We start from the raw sequence: 21,086 nt of genomic DNA on the forward strand, positions 1-21,086 counted from the left end.
GCTACATTTAAAGCTGTAATCATCAAGAAAGTATGGTACTGGCACAAAAACAGACACATAGATAAAGGGAGCAGGATAGAAAACACAGAAATGGACCCACAACTATATGGTCAACTAATATTCAACAAAGCAAGAAAGAGTATCCAAAGGAAAAAAGACAGTCTCTTCAACAAATTGTGTTGGGAATACTGGACAGCCACATGCAGAAGAATGGACTTGGACCACTTTCTTACACCATAAATAAAAATAAATTCAAAATGGATGCAATACCTAAATGTAATACAGGAAACCATCAAAATCCTCGAGGAGAACACAGGCAGCAACCTCTTTGACCTCAGTCAGAACAACTTCTTACTAAACACATCTCCAGAGGTGATATTTTATTAATGGTACCCCAAAAAACAAATCTACAGGTAAATATTCTTGATGAATGCAGATGTAAAAATTATCAATGAAATACAAATAAACTGAATCCAATAGCACATTAAAGGATTATACATCATCGCCAAGTGGATTTTATCCCTGTGATACAGATAGTTCAACATAAAAATTAATTATGACATGTCACGTTAACAGAATAAAGAATAAAAATTATACGAGCATTTAAATAAATGCAGCAATATAACTTGACCAAATTTAATATACTTTCAAGATGAAAATTCTCAGCAAACTAGGAATAGAAGGAAAGAAACTAACAGAATAAAGCAATGTATGAAAAGCCCGTAGCTAACATCATACTCATGGTGAAAAACTGAAAGCTCTTCCACTAATATCAGAAGTAAGATAAGGATGCCCACTCTCACCACTTTTATTCCACATACCATTTATTGAAAGTCCTAGCCAGAAAATTAGGCAAGAAAAATAAATAACAGGTATCTAAACTGGAAAAGAAGTAAAGTCATCTGTGTGTATATGGCATGATCTTTTACATAGAAAACCTAACTCCAAAGATTCCACAAATAAAACTGTTAGAACTTATTTAAAATTTCAGTACAAGTTGCAGAACAGAGAATTAACACATAAATATACCTGTATACTAACAACAATCTATCAGAAATTTAAAAAATAACCATGTATAACAGTACCAAAAAGAGTAAAATAAACTTAACTAAATAGATAAAAGACTTGTACACTGAAAACTATAAAACGTTGCTAAAAGAAATTAAACACTGACAAAACGTCATCCATGTTCATGGATTTAGAAGACTTAATATTGTTGGGGGTGCCTGGGTGGCTCAGTCAGTTAAGTGTCTGACTCTTGATTTGGGCTCAGGTCATGATCTCATGTTTCATGGGTTTGAGCCCCACATCTGGCTTTAAGCCAACAGCTTGGGATCTTTCCCGCCCTCTCTCTCTCTGCCCCTCACCTGCTTGTACTCTCTCTGTCTCTACCTCTCTCTCCCTCAAAATAAATAAACATTAAAAAAAGACTTAACATTGTTAAAATGTCCATACTACCCAAAGTGATCCACAGATTCAATGTAATCTCTATGAAAAAGAACCAATTCTAAAATGTGTAAGGAACTACAAAAGAAAACAAATAGTTAAATCAATCCAGAGAAAGAACAAAACAGGAGATTTCACACTTTCTGATTTCATAATATACTACAAAACTACAGTACTTAAAACAGTTATAATGGGTGGCTCAGTCGGTTAAGTGCCTGACTCTTGATATAAGGCTCAGGTCATCACCTCACAGTTTGTGATACTGAGCCCTGCAGCGAACTCCACACTCAGCATGGAGCCTGCTTGGAATTCTCTCTCCCCCCTCTTGCTGTCCCTCCTCTCATCATGCTCTCCCTCTCTCACAAAATAAATAAACATTAAAATAAATAAATAAAAAAGCAGTTGTGGCACTGGCAGAAAGACAGACATATAGACAGGTAGAAAAAAAGAGAGAATAGAAATAAATCCACTCATATATGGTCAACTGACAAGAGCACTGAGAAAAGGGCAATCTCTTCAAAAAATGGTACCAGAAAAATTGGACATCCACATGCCAAAAAAATGTTATCAGACCCTTATCTTAGGGCATACACAGAAATCAACTCAAAATGGATTAAAGACTTAAATCTAACACTTGAAACTGTAAAACTCTTAAAAGAAAACAGGAAAAGGTTTGCCATAATAGCCTTTTCATGATTTTATGGATATGGCAACAAAAGCACAGGCAACAATAACAGCAAAAATAAACAAGTGGGACTACATCAAACTACAAAGTTTCTGCACAGCCAACAATCAACAGAATAAAAAGACAACCTATAGACTGAGAACACATCCTTTTGAACTCTACATCTGACAAAGGGTTCATCTCCAAAACATATAAGAAACTCTTACAACTCAAAGGCAATAAAATGAACAACCCGATTTAAAAATGAATTAAGGACCTGAATAGGTATTTGTTCAAAACAGACGTATTAATACATGGCCAACAAGTGCATGAAAAAACGCTCACTCTCACTAATAACCAGGGGGAACAAAACTACAGTGATTTCCCATTTTTGTACTAAATACAATAAAGGATGTCCATGATCTGACCCTGGCCTGTGCTCACACCATTCCAGTTCTTTATCTCACCGGTCCCTCTATGAGCAGCATCCCTCAGCCACATTAGACTAATCAGTATTACCAATATAGCCTTGGTAACTTTCCATTGATGTCCATTTCCTTCACTGCTGGAATGCTTCCCTCTTAGTCATATCTTTCTTTGAAAGCTACTCATTCTACAAGGACTGGGCTGTGTTCTAATGCCCCAATCGCACTAAACCTTTTTAGGATATTAGCCTGAAGGAAATGTGGGCATACTTGGCCTTCTATAACACACAAATTCTTTTTTTGGTGAGGGAGTAGTGGTGAGAGAGCATTTATCACTATATTAGTCTGAACATTATATATATTTTATTTCCACTGCTCACTTTTTAATACTTGGAATCACGAACTCAGTCATAGATATGTTTGTATTTCTGAAACTTGTGAGGAATGATTCTTGTATATCCTTTTATTGTATCTGTATAGATCTTTATGTGACATAAATTATTTCTGCATATATTATACTTTTTTGTTTGCTATAAAAAGCTTCATGAGACAAAAAGAGATAAAAACGGGATAAAATACTGTATGACAGGGCAATTGCAGTGAACTCATAACACATTTTATTCTCATTTAATCAATACCAAAACTGTGGCTTTGAAATATTTGGGGGCTTGCAAAGTATCGCAGCCATAAGTAGAGGCTCAAACAGCACTTCACAATTTTTTGAACCCTAAGATTTGGGAACAGCTTGCATTTGGGTAGTGCAAAACAAATGTGTCACATTTCATGAAGATATATTTCTATTTTCTATTACGGTGAGAGCATAATTGCCTACCTTGTTCTGGGGGATACAGAGGCCTGGGTTGGAGACGAGCAGTCTTCCCAGTCTGAGTCAGCCTGGGTCACTGAATCACAGCATGTATGACACACTATCGAGAGTTTCTTGTGCCAAGATCAGACATGCTGTGGGCAAGAGTAAATTCTGTGTGCATGAGTTAAACCAGAGTTTCTGTTTGCTTGTTAATTACTGCATCATATTCTGTGCTATCCTAAAATAGTTTGCAATCCTACAATTCTAATTGTTTGACTGTAGATTTTTCCAGGTTTTCTATGTAAATAAACATCCTCACTTTGCAAAATCTTTTTTTTTTCCAATTATGATGGCTTGAAATTTTGAGTTTGTTTACTTCAATTATTTATTTGATAAATGTTAAATAGAAGAAATGCAGTGGACTACTTTACTTGCTGTTGATTTTGAAGGGAAATCTTTTAAAAACTTACTATTACATGATATACTTGTAACTTTTTATCAGTTATCAGGTTAAGAAACTTACTTTTGTCACTCTATTTACGGTTCTTTTATATTTAATCATGAATGAGTATGAATAATCTAATGACTCTCTAAATCCATCGAAATAAACATGATTGATTTTCTTTAATCTGCTAATCTAGTATATTGCATCAATGGATTTTAAATATTCAAGTTTGAGTTATGGGGAAAGATTATATTTTTAAATCACTGCTAGATTCAATTTTCTAATATTGCTCATTTTTTAAAATTTATATTTATGAGTATAGTAGTCTGTAATTTCCTTTTCTCCTAAGGTTTATGTATGAAATCTATAAAAGATTCATAAGGTTATTTAAAGAGATTTGTTATTATTCTTGTTTAATACTCTAACTTTTTGAAAGCTAGACTATTTTGCTTCTTGAATATTTGGTAGAATACATCATTAAAATGATTTGGGTATGCTGACGCTTTTTGGTTAATGTTTAAGTATTGATTTCATTATTTGAAGAAAAAAAAAACAATTCTGAGTAGAGCTGACACACGGTGTTACATTAGTTTCAAGTGCACCATATAATGATTCAACTTCTTATACATTATGCTCTGCTCTCCACAAGTATAGCTACAATCTGTCAACATACTATGCTATTCCAGTATTGTTGACCATATTCTCTATGCTGTGCCTTTTATTTGTGACTTATTCATTCCATAAATGGAAACCTGTATCCCCCATTCCCTTTCATCCATTTTACCTATCCCTCCAAGCCTCTCCCCTGACAACTGTCAGTTTGTTCTCTGTATTTATACCTCTGATTTTGCTTTTTATTTATAGCCAAGATAGGAAAGCATCTTAAGTTTCCATCAATAGAGGAATGGGGAAGGAGATGTGATGTGATGTGTGTGTGTGTGTGTATGTACGTACACAAAGTAGAATATTATACTGCCATAAAAAAGATAAAATCTTGGGGTGCCTGGATGGCATCTGACTCTTCATTCCATTCGGGTCATAATCTCATGGTTCAGTGTGAGATTCTCTCTCCCCTTCTCTCTCTGCCCCTCCCTCACTTGCATTCTCCCTCTCTCCCTCTCAATATAAATAAATAAGCATTTTTTTAAAAAGGATAAAATCTTACGTGATGAATAAATTTAAAAAAAAGGCCTAAAATCTTGCCATTTGCAACAACATGGATGAACCTAGAAGGTATTAGGTTAAGTGAAATAAATTAGCCAGAGAAAGACAAACACCATATGAGTTCATTCATATGTGGAATCTAAAACAATTTACTATTTCATTATTTAACAATGTGGAGCCACTTATATTATCTAATTTTTGTTAATTATGGAAATTTATTTTTCTAAACAATTTTCATTTAAAACAACTTTTTCTTACTTGCTGGCGTATATTTTAATATATTTTCTAATTAACTTTTAGCATTTCTACTACATTTTTGCTTTGTGTCTTTTTAGTTCTTAATTAATATTTCTCCATCAGTGCTGTTGGAGGCTGGCCAATTTTATTAGACTCTGAATTATAAGAATTTAAAATAGTTGATTTTCTGTATTTTTGAAAAATTCTTTTATGTTCTGCCTTTATTCTCTTATTCTTTTTTTTAAAGTCTCAAGATGGAGATTTAAACTGGACTTTTCCAAATATTTAAGGACAAAACTGTCCTGTTAAGTATGCTTCCACATGCACATGTTTTTACACATGATATGTTTCTAACATTCCAATATAAATAAATTTTAATCCATTATGATTGTCCTCTTACCTGTGCTTGGCTTCAATATGCCATATTTTTAAAGTTATTTTTATAGTTTTTTTCATCAATTTCTAAATTGCATTATGGTTAGAGAGAGAGCTCTGTAATATCATATTTTTTAAAGTAAGTTTTTAAATGAGCTTTCTTTACTGATTATTATAAGGTTAATTTTTAAATGTGCCATGAATTCTAGAAAATAATGTGTGCTCTCCAGCTGTTGAATAAAATGTTCATATGTCCACACTAGATTAAGCTTCTTAATTGTGTTGTGCAAATCTTCAATTTTCTGACAGATTCTTTTGTTTCATTTATCAGTTGATTCACAGGAAATATGTTTCCTCAATATGATTTTATTTTTTCACTTTTTTATAGTAACTCTGTCAATTTTGTTCCATCTACTTTCAAGCTAATGACAGACACATTCTCCATTAGAATGGTTATATCTTCTTGTGGAATCAAATATTTTAGCATTATTTAATATCTTTTGCATTAATGTATAATATGCCTAATTTTTCTCACATCAATTTAGCTATACCTATCTTACTTGGTTTAATATTTCTAACTATATCTCCTATATATGATTCAAGTTGCAATATTTATAAAAAGAATGCTGTGACTTTCTTGTTACAAAAAAACTCAATAAAAAATAATTTGTAGATAAAACCCCAAGCAAAAGATCTATTTGTTTCTTAGAACATTACATGGATATCTGACAGATACAATATGTTATAGTTAAGTACTGTGTATTAAACAATATTCCCAAATTCTGTTATTTGAGCATAACACATCTATGTTGGCTAAGGGCAAATATTTCTCTGTTAAGCAACTTACAGTTGGGTTAGTTTTTAAATCCTAGAATTAGAAAAAATAAAATTTTGATTTTAATGTACAAAACTACCTTACTTCATATTATATTTGTGATAAATTCAGTATCTGCTGGCTTAGGGGACTCTTTAATGTTCCTGTTATCCCCTCGAATGGTGACTTCTTTCTGCACGTGTTTTGTGATTTATAATTCGAGTCCAAGCTTTGTGAACACTTTTAAGGGATGTTTTAAGGTAAACTTTGCTTTTGTTTCTTCCAGGGAAATAGAAGTACTATCTAAATGAGCTCTATTTAAACCAAATTATCCACTTAGGTTTTTCTGGAATCAGGTGTAGTGTAAATTCTAGTCTTAGGCGTCTTTGTGAACAGTCATGCAATTAAAATTTTTTTAGGGAGTTCTTTTTTGCCTTCTTTATTCAGAGTCAAAGCTGAGACAGACATTTGTCTCCATCTCTACCCCTGCAGGACGGGTAATTCTATTTCTACTGAACAGCACCTCAGGTTTGTCTGCTGTGTCCAAGCCCTGAGTCATGAAGGAATGTGTAGGTCCTAGGAGCTGGCCTTTGGTATTGCTAAATTACCTCTCTGATCTCTATTTTCTCTTAATTTCTCTTAATTTTCTCGTAATTTTTTTTTATTTTCTGAGGATTTTTCTCACTTTCTTGTCAACCTCTGGATGTGTGTATAAATACACGGATATGCATGTTGCTATCTCTTATATTTGATCACAAAGAATAGATTTTCTAAAAAGTATTCTTCTTCTTGGACTGCATTGTCAGATGTATATATTTTAGTCATGAAACCTTTAAGGCAATTCTTCCTTGTTCTTATGCTACCGTATATCCCTTTCAGGTTATTATCTATTTTGTTGGAACGAGAAGCATGTAGTCACACAAGGCAATTACTTTCCCATTAGCCACTTGTTTGGTGCTAGTTTCTCCCCCTCAGATTTAATGCTAGGAGACAGAATCTTATTCACAACAGTCAGTTCAGATTCACATGGTTGGAATCCATCTAGCATAGTTCTAGCATGTGAAGAGATACACAACTGCCCATACAGGCAATACAAAATATTTCCAGAATATCCTGGCCTCAAGCCTTTACATTCAGTATTTACACCTTTCCTACTTCACCTGACTTTCTAGCAGGGGAGTGAGGTGTTGAAATCGCTTATAACAGGCACCTGGGTGGCTCAGTCGGTTAAGTGTCTGACTTCGGCTCAGGTCATGATCTTGCGGTTTGTGGGCTTGAGCCCTGCGTCAGGCTCTTTGCTGACAGCCTAGAGCCTGGAGCCTGCTTCGGATTCTGTGTCTCCCTCTCTGCCCCTTCCTCGCTCATGCTCTGTCTGTCTCTCTCAAAAATAAATAAAAATTAGAAAACAAATTAAAGAAAAAAAGAAATTGCTTTTAAAATGACTTTTACTCCAGTGTAGGGAGAGTAAATGGTTTTTGATTGGCATATAACCTTTGTCCTTGATGTTAAGTCTGGGGTTTGTACAGGGATGCAGACTTTTACTACAGTTATCAGGATATAGTACCTGAACTCCAAACCTTTATTTTAGAAGCTTATCTGCATGACTGTTTAAATATTTTCCAGTTGATCTCGCAATACCATTGTGGTGGCAAGGAACACTGTCACAAGCAGTTATGTTGAGTTTTTCCCATTGTCATGGAGAAACCATGGCCCCTTACATTTTCCTCAGCCATTCTTGCTTAGCTGAGCCCTACACATTAGAAAACCTGGTAAGGTGTTTCTATAATATTAATTCATTGGAGAATTATTTCTCCTAGTATTCTTTTACTTCTCATAGACAATAAATTTCCTGAACCAAAAAGAGATTAAAAAGTTAAATTTCAGCTCTAAATTATGCCCTGCAAGTCACAGAGCAGTAAAATATACTTAAAGCTGTGAAGGCACTAAGGGAATCATCATAATTTGATGTTGCTAAGAGCAACTAGGACATTTAAAGAGGAGAATTAAGGGCAGTATACCTAATGTGAATAAAAATTAAGATCACAGTAAAAGAAAAATGTTTCAAAGAAATGATGAAGACATCTTGGTGGGCGTACCCTCTCTTCAACCAGTCAATATTTTAGTCTATTTATGGGTAGATCTGTTTTTACTTTTTCTGAAAATAAATAATGCTTTCTATACTTCTCATTCAACTCCTTTTGCTCAGGTCTCCCAACTTGTATCCAAAAATGCAGCAGACTTAGTTGAAAAAACATATGTTTTAGACTCAGACATATCTAGAGTTATATGATAATTCTTCAACTCATGTACCAAATGGTATTGCTTTGTTAACCTCACTAAACCTCACTTTATTGTTTCATTATTGTTCTGAAATGAACAATGCCTAATGTTCATTGAACAATGTTCATGAACAATGTTAAGATGCCTAACACAGAGGTGTCCTAGACAGGTATGAGACTTAGTATGAGCATTTTTATTCATTTCTTCTAAAGCTATGCACAGTACCCAAATTATCCACAAACTGCTTGTATGTGTATCATGCTTCAATAAACTGTACAATAATTAGATATGCTGTCGCGGAACGTCATCAAAAAGACATGACCTCCGACTGACCTGCGAGCTGGACCAGGCACTTGGGGTTTCCTTTCTGCTTGCCTTTCTGTTCCCACAGGCTGCTTCCAGGACATAGCCTTGAGACGGTGATGTGATGTTGAGAAATACCTGCACGGTATACAAGACTGAACCAGTTAAGGTATCTTCACAGACTTTTGAGATCTGGCTGGCGGGTGCAGGACCCATTTGCCTTGCTGCCACAGAAGACCAAGCTCTCTGTGTAAGTTCCCTTGCTTAGTAAAACTGCTACCTACCAAACTGGAATGGCCTGCCTCTGTCTTTGGTCCTTTCTTGACTCTGTGTGCTGGGCAATGGGTGGCCAGTGGTGTGTGTGGGAGAGTGGGGAGGTGGAGAATTGTTCCAGAGTACTCCAGGAAATCTCCTAAGAGGGTTGTGAACCAATATATGCTTCCCATATCTTCAGCTGGAAGCCTGGTTCACCCACATACCTCATTAGGAATAACTTAAGTATTTATGAACTAATTAGATTATACCACAGAGGTAATAGGGCCTTAAGTTCAGTATTTCATTTTTATAATATAAATGCATTTTTCTTAATTACAAAAAACATTTGGGTCTCTAGATAGATACTATGAATATAATTTTGAAACAAAAAAAATTAACAACTAACTTTATTTGACTTCAAAAACAGAGTTACTAAATGTCATCATAAAGAGTGTGTAGTTTATTCTAAAGATATATGTGGGGCATTTAAGGATTCAAGGCTTGCTCACTAATTTATGAACAGTCATCATAGCATAGCCTTTTCCCATAAGAACAGGAACTGGCCCAAGATGGCCCTAGGGATCTCAGCTACAAGAAGTCATGGCCTCCACTGTAGGGCACTACAATTAATATGACATAATTTTTTCTAGTTTCAGCAATATTCACTTCTTTCTATAAAACATTCCATATTTTTACAAAATACAGATTTGTTTTAAATATTCCAATTGCTTATACCTCATAAAAGATGGTTTTCTAGGGTGCCAGCGTAACTCAGACTCTGGCACTCACCAGCTGAATGAACTTAGGCAAAATTATTTGAACTCTGTGTGCCTTGATTTTTCTCACCCCTGTAATTAAGATAATAACAATATCTCCTCATAGAGATGTTGGGAGGATTAAATGAGTTATCGTGCATAAGGTACTCATGGCACTAAATTAAGCAAAGCGAAAAATGGAAGGTAGATGGTAGAAGGATTTTGGGGGTAGTCTGCACTGTTAAAAAATTAATTCCAAGGACTAGAAATGTCTTCATCACTAGACTTCAAACACTTTTTGACAGCTACTCGAGGGAAGAAATACATTTTATATCACAATCCTGGGAAACCGTTCATGTATGTGTATACACATTAATAAGTGTCATAAAATATTTTTTATTATATATGATGCACATTCATATTTTTAATTATTCTGTTCTACTTTATTTTGTTTTGTTTCAAAAAAATTCCAGGCCACCATTTATTACATACATTTTACAACCCACCTATGTATTACAACATCTAGATTAAAAGGAATAGTCTATAGAATCCTTAGATATATTAACTGCTTCCAGGGCACTTTCTCCTTGCTTTTTCCCCACTTCTCCCCGATCTTTCTCTTTCTGTCTCTGATCTCCATATGGCAGAGTATATGCTGGCTGAGAACTTGGGAGTCCTATCTTTTAAGCTTTAGGGATCACATAAGAGTGACATTTCTCTACCAGCTTTAAAGAAAAAAACCTGATGGTTCTGGTCTGAATCGAGCAGTCAAATGCTATTTCTAACCCAATCCCTAGTGAAAAGTGTACTCCTCACCCAACACACAAATACACCTAAACAAAAAATGCCACCAGTCTACCCCTTGAGAACCCAGAACTCACGTATCCTTGATTATATAGACAATGACCTTCACTTACATAAACACATCCAAGAATTTCTAATCCAATGCAACTGTCCCATGTGCCAATTTTGTAAATAAAGACGCTGTTATGCTTATGTTTGTATATACTATCACATCTTATTCCAGAATATACACATGAGGTACACATGGACTTTAAAATGTCCAGATGTTTCCCTGTAACCTTGGAGCTATCTGATCATTTAAACATGACTCCACATACAAAATATACCGGTGAATGCAAGAACAAGGCTATTGCAATAAACGTTTTAAGTTAGAAAAGGCTATAAGATGCAGAAATATACAGCGATCATTGGTACAGGTCCTCTGCCACATCCTACTGGATAGGAATTCTAAGTAAATTCATTATTGACATATTTCCAAGGATGACAATCTGCAGACTGCCCATTCATTGTTGATGTGACTATAAAAGCCCATGAAAGGGATATTCGTACATCCACATTCAGCTTAATGCCAGAGTTCTAATTTCCTTAAAACCTTAGATTACTGCCCAAAGATTTAATTGGGGCAGGAAACTATCTTATTAATGTCCAGCAGTAGAAATCTTTTAAATCATAAAGTTTTAATGTGAAGCTCACTCTTGGACTCTTTTTTTTAAAAATTTTTTTAATGTTTATTTATTTTTGAGAGAGACAGAGATAGAATGTGAGTGGGTTGGGGCAGAGAGAGAGGGAGGCACAGAATCCGAAGCAGGCTCCAGGCTCTGAGCTTTCAGCACAAAGCCCAACACAGGGCTCGAACTCATGAGCTGTGAGACCATGACCTGAGCCAAAGTCGGAGGCTCAACCGACTGAGCCACCCAGGTGCCCCCTGGACTCTGTCTTTTAACCACAGATGTAGAGACCTCAGTCTGTGGCTTTTGTCTTGGTATTTAACTGTGACCAATGAGAAACACTAGGTAAAACCTCCTTGCCTGCCAGCTTATAAATTTCATCTATGTGTAAGGATTTATTATTATCTTTGCCAAAAATAGCATCCATTGGAGTTTTCTGGGAGAGAATAATGAATTAGGCTCCCTATTTTCTTTTTATTGTTGTTGTGTTAATTTCCCTTTGGATGCCAAGCTAAATCCTGATATTTCTGTTTCTTTTTTTTAAAGGTTTTATTTATTTTTGAAAGACAGAGAGAGAGAGAGAGAAAGCACGTGAGCAGGGGAGGGGCAGAGAGAGAGAGAGGGGGAGACAGCATCTGAAGCAGACTCCAGGCCCTGAGCTATGAGCACAGAGCCCAATGTGGGCTCGAACTCATAAACCACAAGAGCATGACCTGAGCCGAAGTCGGACACTTAACCGACTGAGCCACCCAGGCACCCCTAAATCCTGATATTTCTGACCTTCATGTTTTGGCTTGCCAAACTACAGCATGTGGCAGAGAAGTCGCTTTTGCCAATTTCAAATTATGGACACTTAACAGTGTTGGATCTCTGGCAAAAAGCAGAAAGGTTTTCTTTTTTCACAATGGTATACATTCCTGTTCTTCTTCTAGACAGATTCGCTTAAATTGAAGCTTTTCTCCTTAGGAGCATTGACATTTGTCTCTTTTAGCACTTACTGAGTAAACATAAGTCATGGACATACACCAATTTCTTTGAGGGAGTCTTAATTTTTAAAAATGTACCATATTCGCCAAAAGTCTTGACTGTGAATTTTAAGCCTAGAAAATAGGATGCCCAGGTAATCTGAATTTTAGGTAAAACAAAAAATAATATTAGTATACATGTTCCATGAAACATTTGAAACATACTCATACTAAAATCTATTGTTTATCAGAAATTCAAGTTTAACTGGTTGGTATGTTACTTGCTATGCAAACAGAAAATGGAAGACTCCTCGTCCTCATCACACCAATTGTGATCCAAAAGTTCCATATTCAGGACTTAACATTTGCAATTCCTAATAAAATACTGCAGCATCGTCACAAAGATTGGATGGTCCAGTTTCATTGATATATTCAGAAACTCAAAGAACATACAATGCCCAATCCTTTCTATACTCCAGTACTAGATTTACTAATGCCTTATAGTTCTGGAAATTATTGATAAATATTTCTAACAATTTCTAAAAAAATGTAAAAAGGAATCCTGTGATGGGAGCCTCACCTTCATTATATGTTACATCCAATTACTCGCCCTCCTCCCTAAAGAGGTTGAGGTGAATAAGGAAGTTGAAGGAAACCTGAATATGTCACCCCAAAATATGTCTCTTTGACATGAAAGTTATTTTGAGCTGAAGGCAATTAAGAAGTAGCAAACCTGAAAGAGAGTTCCCTTTTTTCTGTGTAAAGGCAGGATATAGTATCTCCGTTTACTGGAGACAAATTCTCAGTCTAGAAAAGACAGCAGAGGAATCTGCAAACCTTAGTCCGTTAGTTTCCTACCATTATATCTATCTTCCCAGTCCTCTGACCTTGGAAGCCTAGAACTTTCATTTAAGCCCGTTTTTCTGTCGTCTTGTCATTTCTCTACAAATTTATTGTTCTTTTTTGAAAATACAATATAAGCTTTGGCTCTAAACCACAGCTTTGATTTACTTTTCGTTTAGGTTCTTCTATGTAGTGTATATTGCATGTGTTAATAAGCTGATTTTCTCTTGTTAATCTGTCTTTCTGGTAGAGTTCCAGCTGACAACCTAAGACAGGAAAAGTTATGCCTCCCCTACATAGTTTAAGGAAGGTACTTTCTGTACCATACAACAGGATAAGTACTGGCTTGTGACTTTTAGATCCAGACATAGTCTTTATAGCCATAATTCTTATATTTTCAACCTAATAATTTTCATTTGCATGCACACTGTCACCTAAACTAAATATATATAAAACCGAGGCCATGATGCTCTTACCAACTCTGGCCATGTAGTAACTTGACCCTAGCAGTCATGAAGACTAGATGCTTCACCATTTTCAGATGACTTTTAATATTCTCTTTCAGGACATCACCAAATCATTCTAATTCTTTGTTCATGTATTTTGTTATGTGTAACATTTTCTTTTAATTATCCAACCACGATTTAGTTATTTTCAATAGCTATAAATGGTGCCATAGCCTCTTTACAAGGTTTCCTGACTAATAGTCTATTCAATGTGTATTAAATAAGAAGTAATAGTCAGCTAAGGCAAGTGTCCTTTTGATCCCATTATTCAGGTTCTTATAGCACTATCGTGTTGCCAAATGGCCACTTATATCAAATGAAAATTACTGACCATGTCTTTTAAAATATTACAGCAATTAACATGCAGAGACCCTGCAATACACAGATATACTTTCCTGGGATGAGCTCATTCCATTTCATCTCAGCCTATCTTCTACTGCAGTTCCAAATACCATTTTATGGCTCAATGTATGAACTATTAGCCTTCGTAAAACATACAAACAAATTTTTAAAATTTTCTTTGACGTAGATATAATATGGGCATTAAATTCAGAAGGATTTAAGATTCTAGATTCACCACTTAATTTACAGCCTGGCAACACAAAAGGGCTTTTAAACTTTTGTTTCTTAGTTAACATATATGTTTAAAAATATTGATAATATTACCTATATCAAGTATATAAAGCTAATAACATGTGATATACTTTTCCCAAAAACAATACTGGAGAAAAAATTCACAGGAAAAGCAGCTCATAGAGCATGCATGGCGTAAAAGAAACAAGACAAAATGAAAAATAAAAATTCACCAAGGTGAACAAGGGACGAATAACGTCAATTCTAAAAACAAATGTAAATGAGTTTAGAACCTCTATTGCTAAAAATAGAATTTTCATGTTGGGTTACAAACAAACAACAAAAACAAGACCACAAAGAAAAGCGGGGGAAAAAAATCACTCCCTCAACTGTGAATTTTCTAAAGACTTAACTACAAAAGTAAAGCAACGTGAACCAAATATCTTGACAGTACAATGATTCTCAGACTAACAACAACCATCAGAATAACCAGGGATTAATATGTTTACAACAAAATATAGATATCAAGAAAAATATTATTAAATAAAGTTATTCAAAAAGACTGGCTTAATCATGAACTTTAATGCAAAGGAAGGAATAACAAATACATTTTTTAAATATCCTATGATTGCAACCACAAAATGCACTAGAATAGCAGTTTCAAAAACCCCTTAACCCTTGAGCAGTCAATGGGGCAAAAGTGGATGATATGAAAAAATACATGCAGTACAATTAATGGTATAGAATAATTAAATAATTAAAACTGTATATCATACAGAAGACTAATGTCACTTTTTAATGTCTATGACTAGTTCCATTGTAGTGGCATTGGTTAGGAGTTAAAACATACCCACATATACGCATAAAAAACCTTTTTAAAAAGCCAAAGGGAAAATTTTACAGTCTCCATTTTCTAATGATGTTTCAAAATTACAGAAATAGAAGAAAAACCCTCAACAAAGTCCTCACTCTATTCAGTTACTATATGATTCTATAAGGCCAAATCACAGGTTTACAAAGTTTTCAGAAATTTCAGAAACCCTTAGTGAGGGTATATATTGCAATATAGGGATTTTGGCCAAGAAAATTGAAACCCAAATGAAATGATACTGCATTAAATCAAATCAGGTCTACCAATTAGCAGAATATTATCAAATAAGCCTCAAGAGTAAATAAAAATAGAGGGAGAAATAATCATGAAGAGACATGTAGCACTGATGATTAACCTGAAGAACTGCTTCTTCAGGGAAAAAAAATACAAAAATGATAACAGTTTAACTAGTTCTAATAAAGAGACAAAAACCCAGAAAGGATAGAGAAAAACACTTTCATGAAGGGGTGCTTGGATGGCTCAGTTGGTTAAGCATCAGACTTCAGCTCAGGTCATGATCTCACAGTTCCCAAGTTCAAGCCCTGAGTCAGGCTCTGTGAGCTGCTTTGGATTCTGTCTCCCTCTCTCTTCCCCTCCCCGACTTGCACTATGTCCTCTCTCTCTCTCTCTCAAAAAGTAAATAAATATTGGAAAAAAAAATTAATGATCTCCATTTTACCAACTTACCACATAAAACAATGCTTTCCAGTCCTTCTGTTAAACATATTTAACTTAAGTCTATGACTTGCTGAATGCTTTTGGCTCACATAACTTCTGTCTCCCACACTTATGTTCTCTTTGTTTCATAGTATGTGTACCAAGTATCAGATGTGTTTATCCCCAAATCTGTTTGCACCAGTTGTTTTTGTTTTTTCGCTTACATAATTTATTTAAATATTACTTAAACTTATGAAAATAGGAGTGTGAAAATAAAGAGTGTTGTTTCTATAAAAGCTGAGATGTATGCCTTAAAAACAACTCCATAAAGGTGAGTTGCTTGAAATATGCTTTCAAGGTAACTGTGGGTTTGATAAGTATAAAAAAAATACTGGGGAAGAAATCACAGGCATCTAAAAGAATTTTGCACACAAATTGCTTATAAATGGTTGTAATTGCTTGATGTACTTTAAAGAGATGGAAATAGAAAATTGCATAGGATTTATTATGAGTATAGTTTATGTAAAAAAAAAAAAAGAAAAGAAAAAAGAAAGTGCATAGGACTGTCCATCATTTGACTTACAAGCGAAGCCATTGGTCTTAGATGATAACATTTTTAAATGAATTCACATTTAAATTTTCAATGTTAAAATGAAATGTATAAAATCTATACTACCTTTATTGTAAGCTTTTCTGTCAAGTTAAATTATTTGGGTAAAAGGGTTTTTTCCATATTTCGAATGATGCTAATCACTATGGCTGACTGGTCCACCCCTTGTTTAATGGAAAATGCTTCAGCATAGCCACTAATGTCCCTCAGTGTTTAACATCTTAGTTTTCTCCCTCTCTTACTATCCTATGGACCTAGCTAATTGGAAAAGATGGTGGTAGGCCAATCTAAGAAAGTCAACAGACAGAGGCCAATGACCACTGACCTGTTCTAAAAATGTGGAATGGAAAAGTCAGGTTCATTTTTTGGGTATTCAGATTTCAAAGGATATAAAGATCACAGCTATTAATAGTGGTTATGGATATTAATCAAAGTTTCCTTGAGGCATATTCAGGGTCAAGGTACTTTGAAATTGTGTGTAAACTAAACTTAGGAGGGGAATGGACTAGGCATTCAAGTGGAATGAATTTGTGATCTTCATTAAAAAGCAATAATGTCATGAAATAGGATATATTTTAGTACTGTTAGCAGTATCCCCCCTCCCACACCCGCTTTTTAAATAAGGAGCCCTGTATTTACATTTTGCACATTTTACCCAGCCCTGGGAGTGATGATGATGACAACTAATGACAGCTTCTTACGGAAGACTCAGCATGTATTAGGTCCTTTGGCAAGTGCTTTCTTATAAATCTCTTCATTTACTTCTTAAGTTAGCTCAATTAATTTTACAATTTCACAGATAAAGAAATTGAAAATTGGAATAAAATTTGCCAAAAATAAACTTACTTTGAAGTGACAGAAGCTGAAAATAAGTCCAGGTCTATCAGAATCAAATGTCTACCCTTTTAATAATGATGTAGAGTGATGACCTCCTTTAACCTTGCCCCTTCCCACCATTCATTCATATGCTCCCCTGTACACAAGTGTATCAATGAACCTTTGGCTTTTGTAAGTGAAACTGTCTAACAATTATCAGAAGTCTGCAATATTGTAAAGAGACTCCATATTCAAGAAAAGGTATCTTTTGGCATTGTTTTACTTAACATTAGCAAAGTTATTAGCACGGAAAGTTAAGAATTTCATACACATATACTAGTTATAAATATGTATATATTTTGCATATTTATGTAATCATGCACAAAGGAGTATTATATAATACCATGAAGTGTTTTGTGTTTTTTTTTTTCTGTATTTCACTCATTATGAATGTCAATTTGTTGAAATTAATGTTGGGCCTCTAACTTTTTAAAAAATATTGATGTGTTTAATTTGCAATCAGGTGGCACTAATATGATGTACTCAATATGTGTGTGTGTGTATATATATATATATGTATATATATATATATATACATATGCAATTTTAATAATGAATTTGATTACAGTATATGCCCCTTCCTCCTTAGAGATCAAAAATTTAATCATGGGTGTGGTCATGTCAAGTAAATATAAATATTATTAATAGTTATTTCTTCTTTTTTATTTTTAATTTTTTTAAAGTTTTATTTATCTTGAGAGAGAGAGAGAGAGAGCATGAGTGCACATGCCTGGGGAGAAGGGGCAGAGAGAGGGAGAGACAGAATTCCAAATAGGCTCCAGGCACTGTCAGTGAAGAGCCCTATTTGGGGCTTGAACTCACCAACTGTGAGATAATAACCTGAGTCGAGATCAAGAATCAGATGCTTAACTGAGCCACCCGGGTGCTCGTATTTCTTCTTTTTAAAATCATGACAACATATACTATGGTTTTACCTGCAGTGAAGCAAATTCTTACATTTGTGTGATATATGAACTATAGTACAGTATATATTATAGTATTTATAGTAGTAGGTTGACTCACTGTGTATATAAATTAAAAGTAGTTAAATATTGGGGCGCCTGGGTGGCGCAGTCGGTTAAGCCTCCGACTTCAGCCAGGTCACGATCTCGCGGTCCGTGAGTTCGAGCCCCGCGTCAGGCTCTGGGCCGATGGCTCGGAGCCTGGAGCCTGTTTCCGATTCTGTGTCTCCCTCTCTCTCTGCCCCTCCCCCGTTCATGCTCTGTCTCTCTCTGTCCCAAAAATAAGAATAAAAAACGTTGAAAAAAAAAAAATTAAAAAAAAAAAAAAAAAAAAAGTAGTTAAATATTAGCAGTTTCATATGATTCGACTTTGTATATAGTGCATACTAAATATATATGTATTGCTGAATTCCTTAAGTTCCACTAAACTTTTTAAATAGAAAGGCATACTGTCCTATGAAATGTTCAGTATCTCAAGATCTAGTCATTCCCTATTTTGGATAGCAGCTTTTACACAAAAGTTGTATCTGTTTTTTGTGTCTTATTTGTTGCTATTTCTTAGTCTTGAAATCTGGCTTAATAATAGCAATATATAGGGGTGCCTGGGTGGCTTGGTCAGTTGAGCGTCCGACTTTGGCTCAGGTCATGATCTCGCAATTCGTGAGTTTGAGTTCCGCATCAGGCTCTATGCTAACAGCTCGGAGCCTGGAGCCTGCTTCCGATTCTGTGTCTCCCTCTCTCTGCCCCTCCCATGCTCATGCGCTCTCTCTCTCTCTCTCTTTCAAAAATAAATAAACATTAACAAAAAAGAATAGCAATATATATTTTGCAGTCAATATTGCAAGCCTGTTTTATGCCAATTCCATTACTGTTGTCATTTCTTTAACAGCCTTTATTAAAACAGGACATACAAAGGTGAATATGGAAGGAAGCAAGTACCATTTCAATTCTGAATTTTGATTTGAACTTTGCAAAGAGCAAGATATATGCACACACAAGTACAGACATATAGACACACATTTCTTATATATAATTTTTGGTTTTATGTCATTTACATAAAATCAAGTATTTTAAGACTCTCTGAATAAGAACTAAGCTATGAATAAAAGCAGGAACTAATGTTCTAGTGAACCATAATTTTATTGCAGAGTGATTGCTAAGATATGCAAATGGTTTTCAACTATTATCAGATGCTTAACTCAGAAATTCCTATTACTCACTATGGATTTTTTTCAAGTTTTTGATTGCTATTTTCAGATGTCTATTTAGCTAAGATAAGTAAAATGTTATTCTTATGGTTCCATTTACTATTATGAGTGTGTTTCATCTTTATCTCATATAAATCGAATCAAATAGGTTTCTCTATTTGGACAATAACAAGTGAAAAATAGATGGTTCCAAATACCAAGAAATAAAGGAGGAATTCAAGCAGAAAACAACATATAAATATTGATAGCAAAAAGGAAGACATAACCAAACTCTTTGCAAAAATGGGTTCTGCCTCAACACTAAAAACAGGTTATAATTATTTTTTAGGGTTTTCAGATACTGATGTTCAACCAATGTGCCTTCCTGAACATCTCATTTAACCAGATACTTGTCATTTACATATGGAGATGGGAGGATAATGTTATGCTTATATACTGAATTCAATTTTGTTTGTGTTTATTTTTTTAAGAAAGGAAATTTACAAAATCCAATTTCAAATGAAAACCCTAAAAAAGCTTACCAACAGTGAAAATGTTGCTTTACACAAGATTGATTCCAAAAGCACCAACAGAGAAGACCAAGTCTGATGAAATGGCTTCAGAAGTGTGTGTGTATATATATATATATATATATATATATATATATATATATATATATATGATGGATGAAATTATTATAGAAATAACTAAAATGTTACATCCAGTGAATGATATTATAATACACTAACTCATACAAACAGGTTTTAACTAATTCTAAACAGTGGTATTTCAAACAGATCTTGAGTTGATCTCTATTTTTGTGTCATCTGTGCTGAGCCTTAGGAAACACACACCACTGGCTTGTTATGTCTACATGAAAAAAAATTCATATATTTTAATTCTTCATTTTGCATAATAGCAATGCACCTGAAAAGCTAGTCACAATAATTATTTATTATTATGGATATAAATGGGTTGGAAATTATCCCTTTGCTCTCTAATGTTTTCTTTTGTGTTTCTTTTTACCTAAAGCTTTATTTTTCATTGTTGCTGAAGACAAATAAAATATTTTCTTAAAGTGGGCTAGAATTTTTAGTATCTCAGTGTCTTTTGATAAGTACAATATTGGAGTTTATCATTCTCTGCCTCAGTTTCCTCTTATGTGAAATAATAATACAATGATGATGATAAAAATAGTATATCCTGGAGTGCCTGGGTGGCTCAGTCAGTTAAGCGTCCACTTTGGCTCAGGTCACCATCTCCCAGTTCATGAGTTTGAGCCTTGTGTTGAGTTCTGTGCTGACAGCTCAGAGTCCGGAGCCTGCTTCAGATTCTGTGTCTCCTTCTCTCTCTGCCCCTCCCCCTGCTTATGCTCTACCTCTCAAAAATGAATAAACATAAAAAAATTTTTAAAAAATAGTATGTCCTTTTTGTAGAGTTATCTTAAGTATTTAAAACCAATTATATAAGTAGATAATTGAGCACAATACATATAATAAGTACTCAATAAATTCTGGCTTCAATATATATTCATAAATGCTGAATAACATTGGAATACTACATTAACGGGATGCAGGTTGTAGTACCTTATCA

This window comes from Panthera onca, chromosome C2, assembly GCF_046562875.1.
Source record: "Panthera onca isolate mPanOnc1 chromosome C2, mPanOnc1 haplotype 2, whole genome shotgun sequence".
Taxonomy (NCBI): Eukaryota; Metazoa; Chordata; class Mammalia; order Carnivora; family Felidae; genus Panthera; species Panthera onca.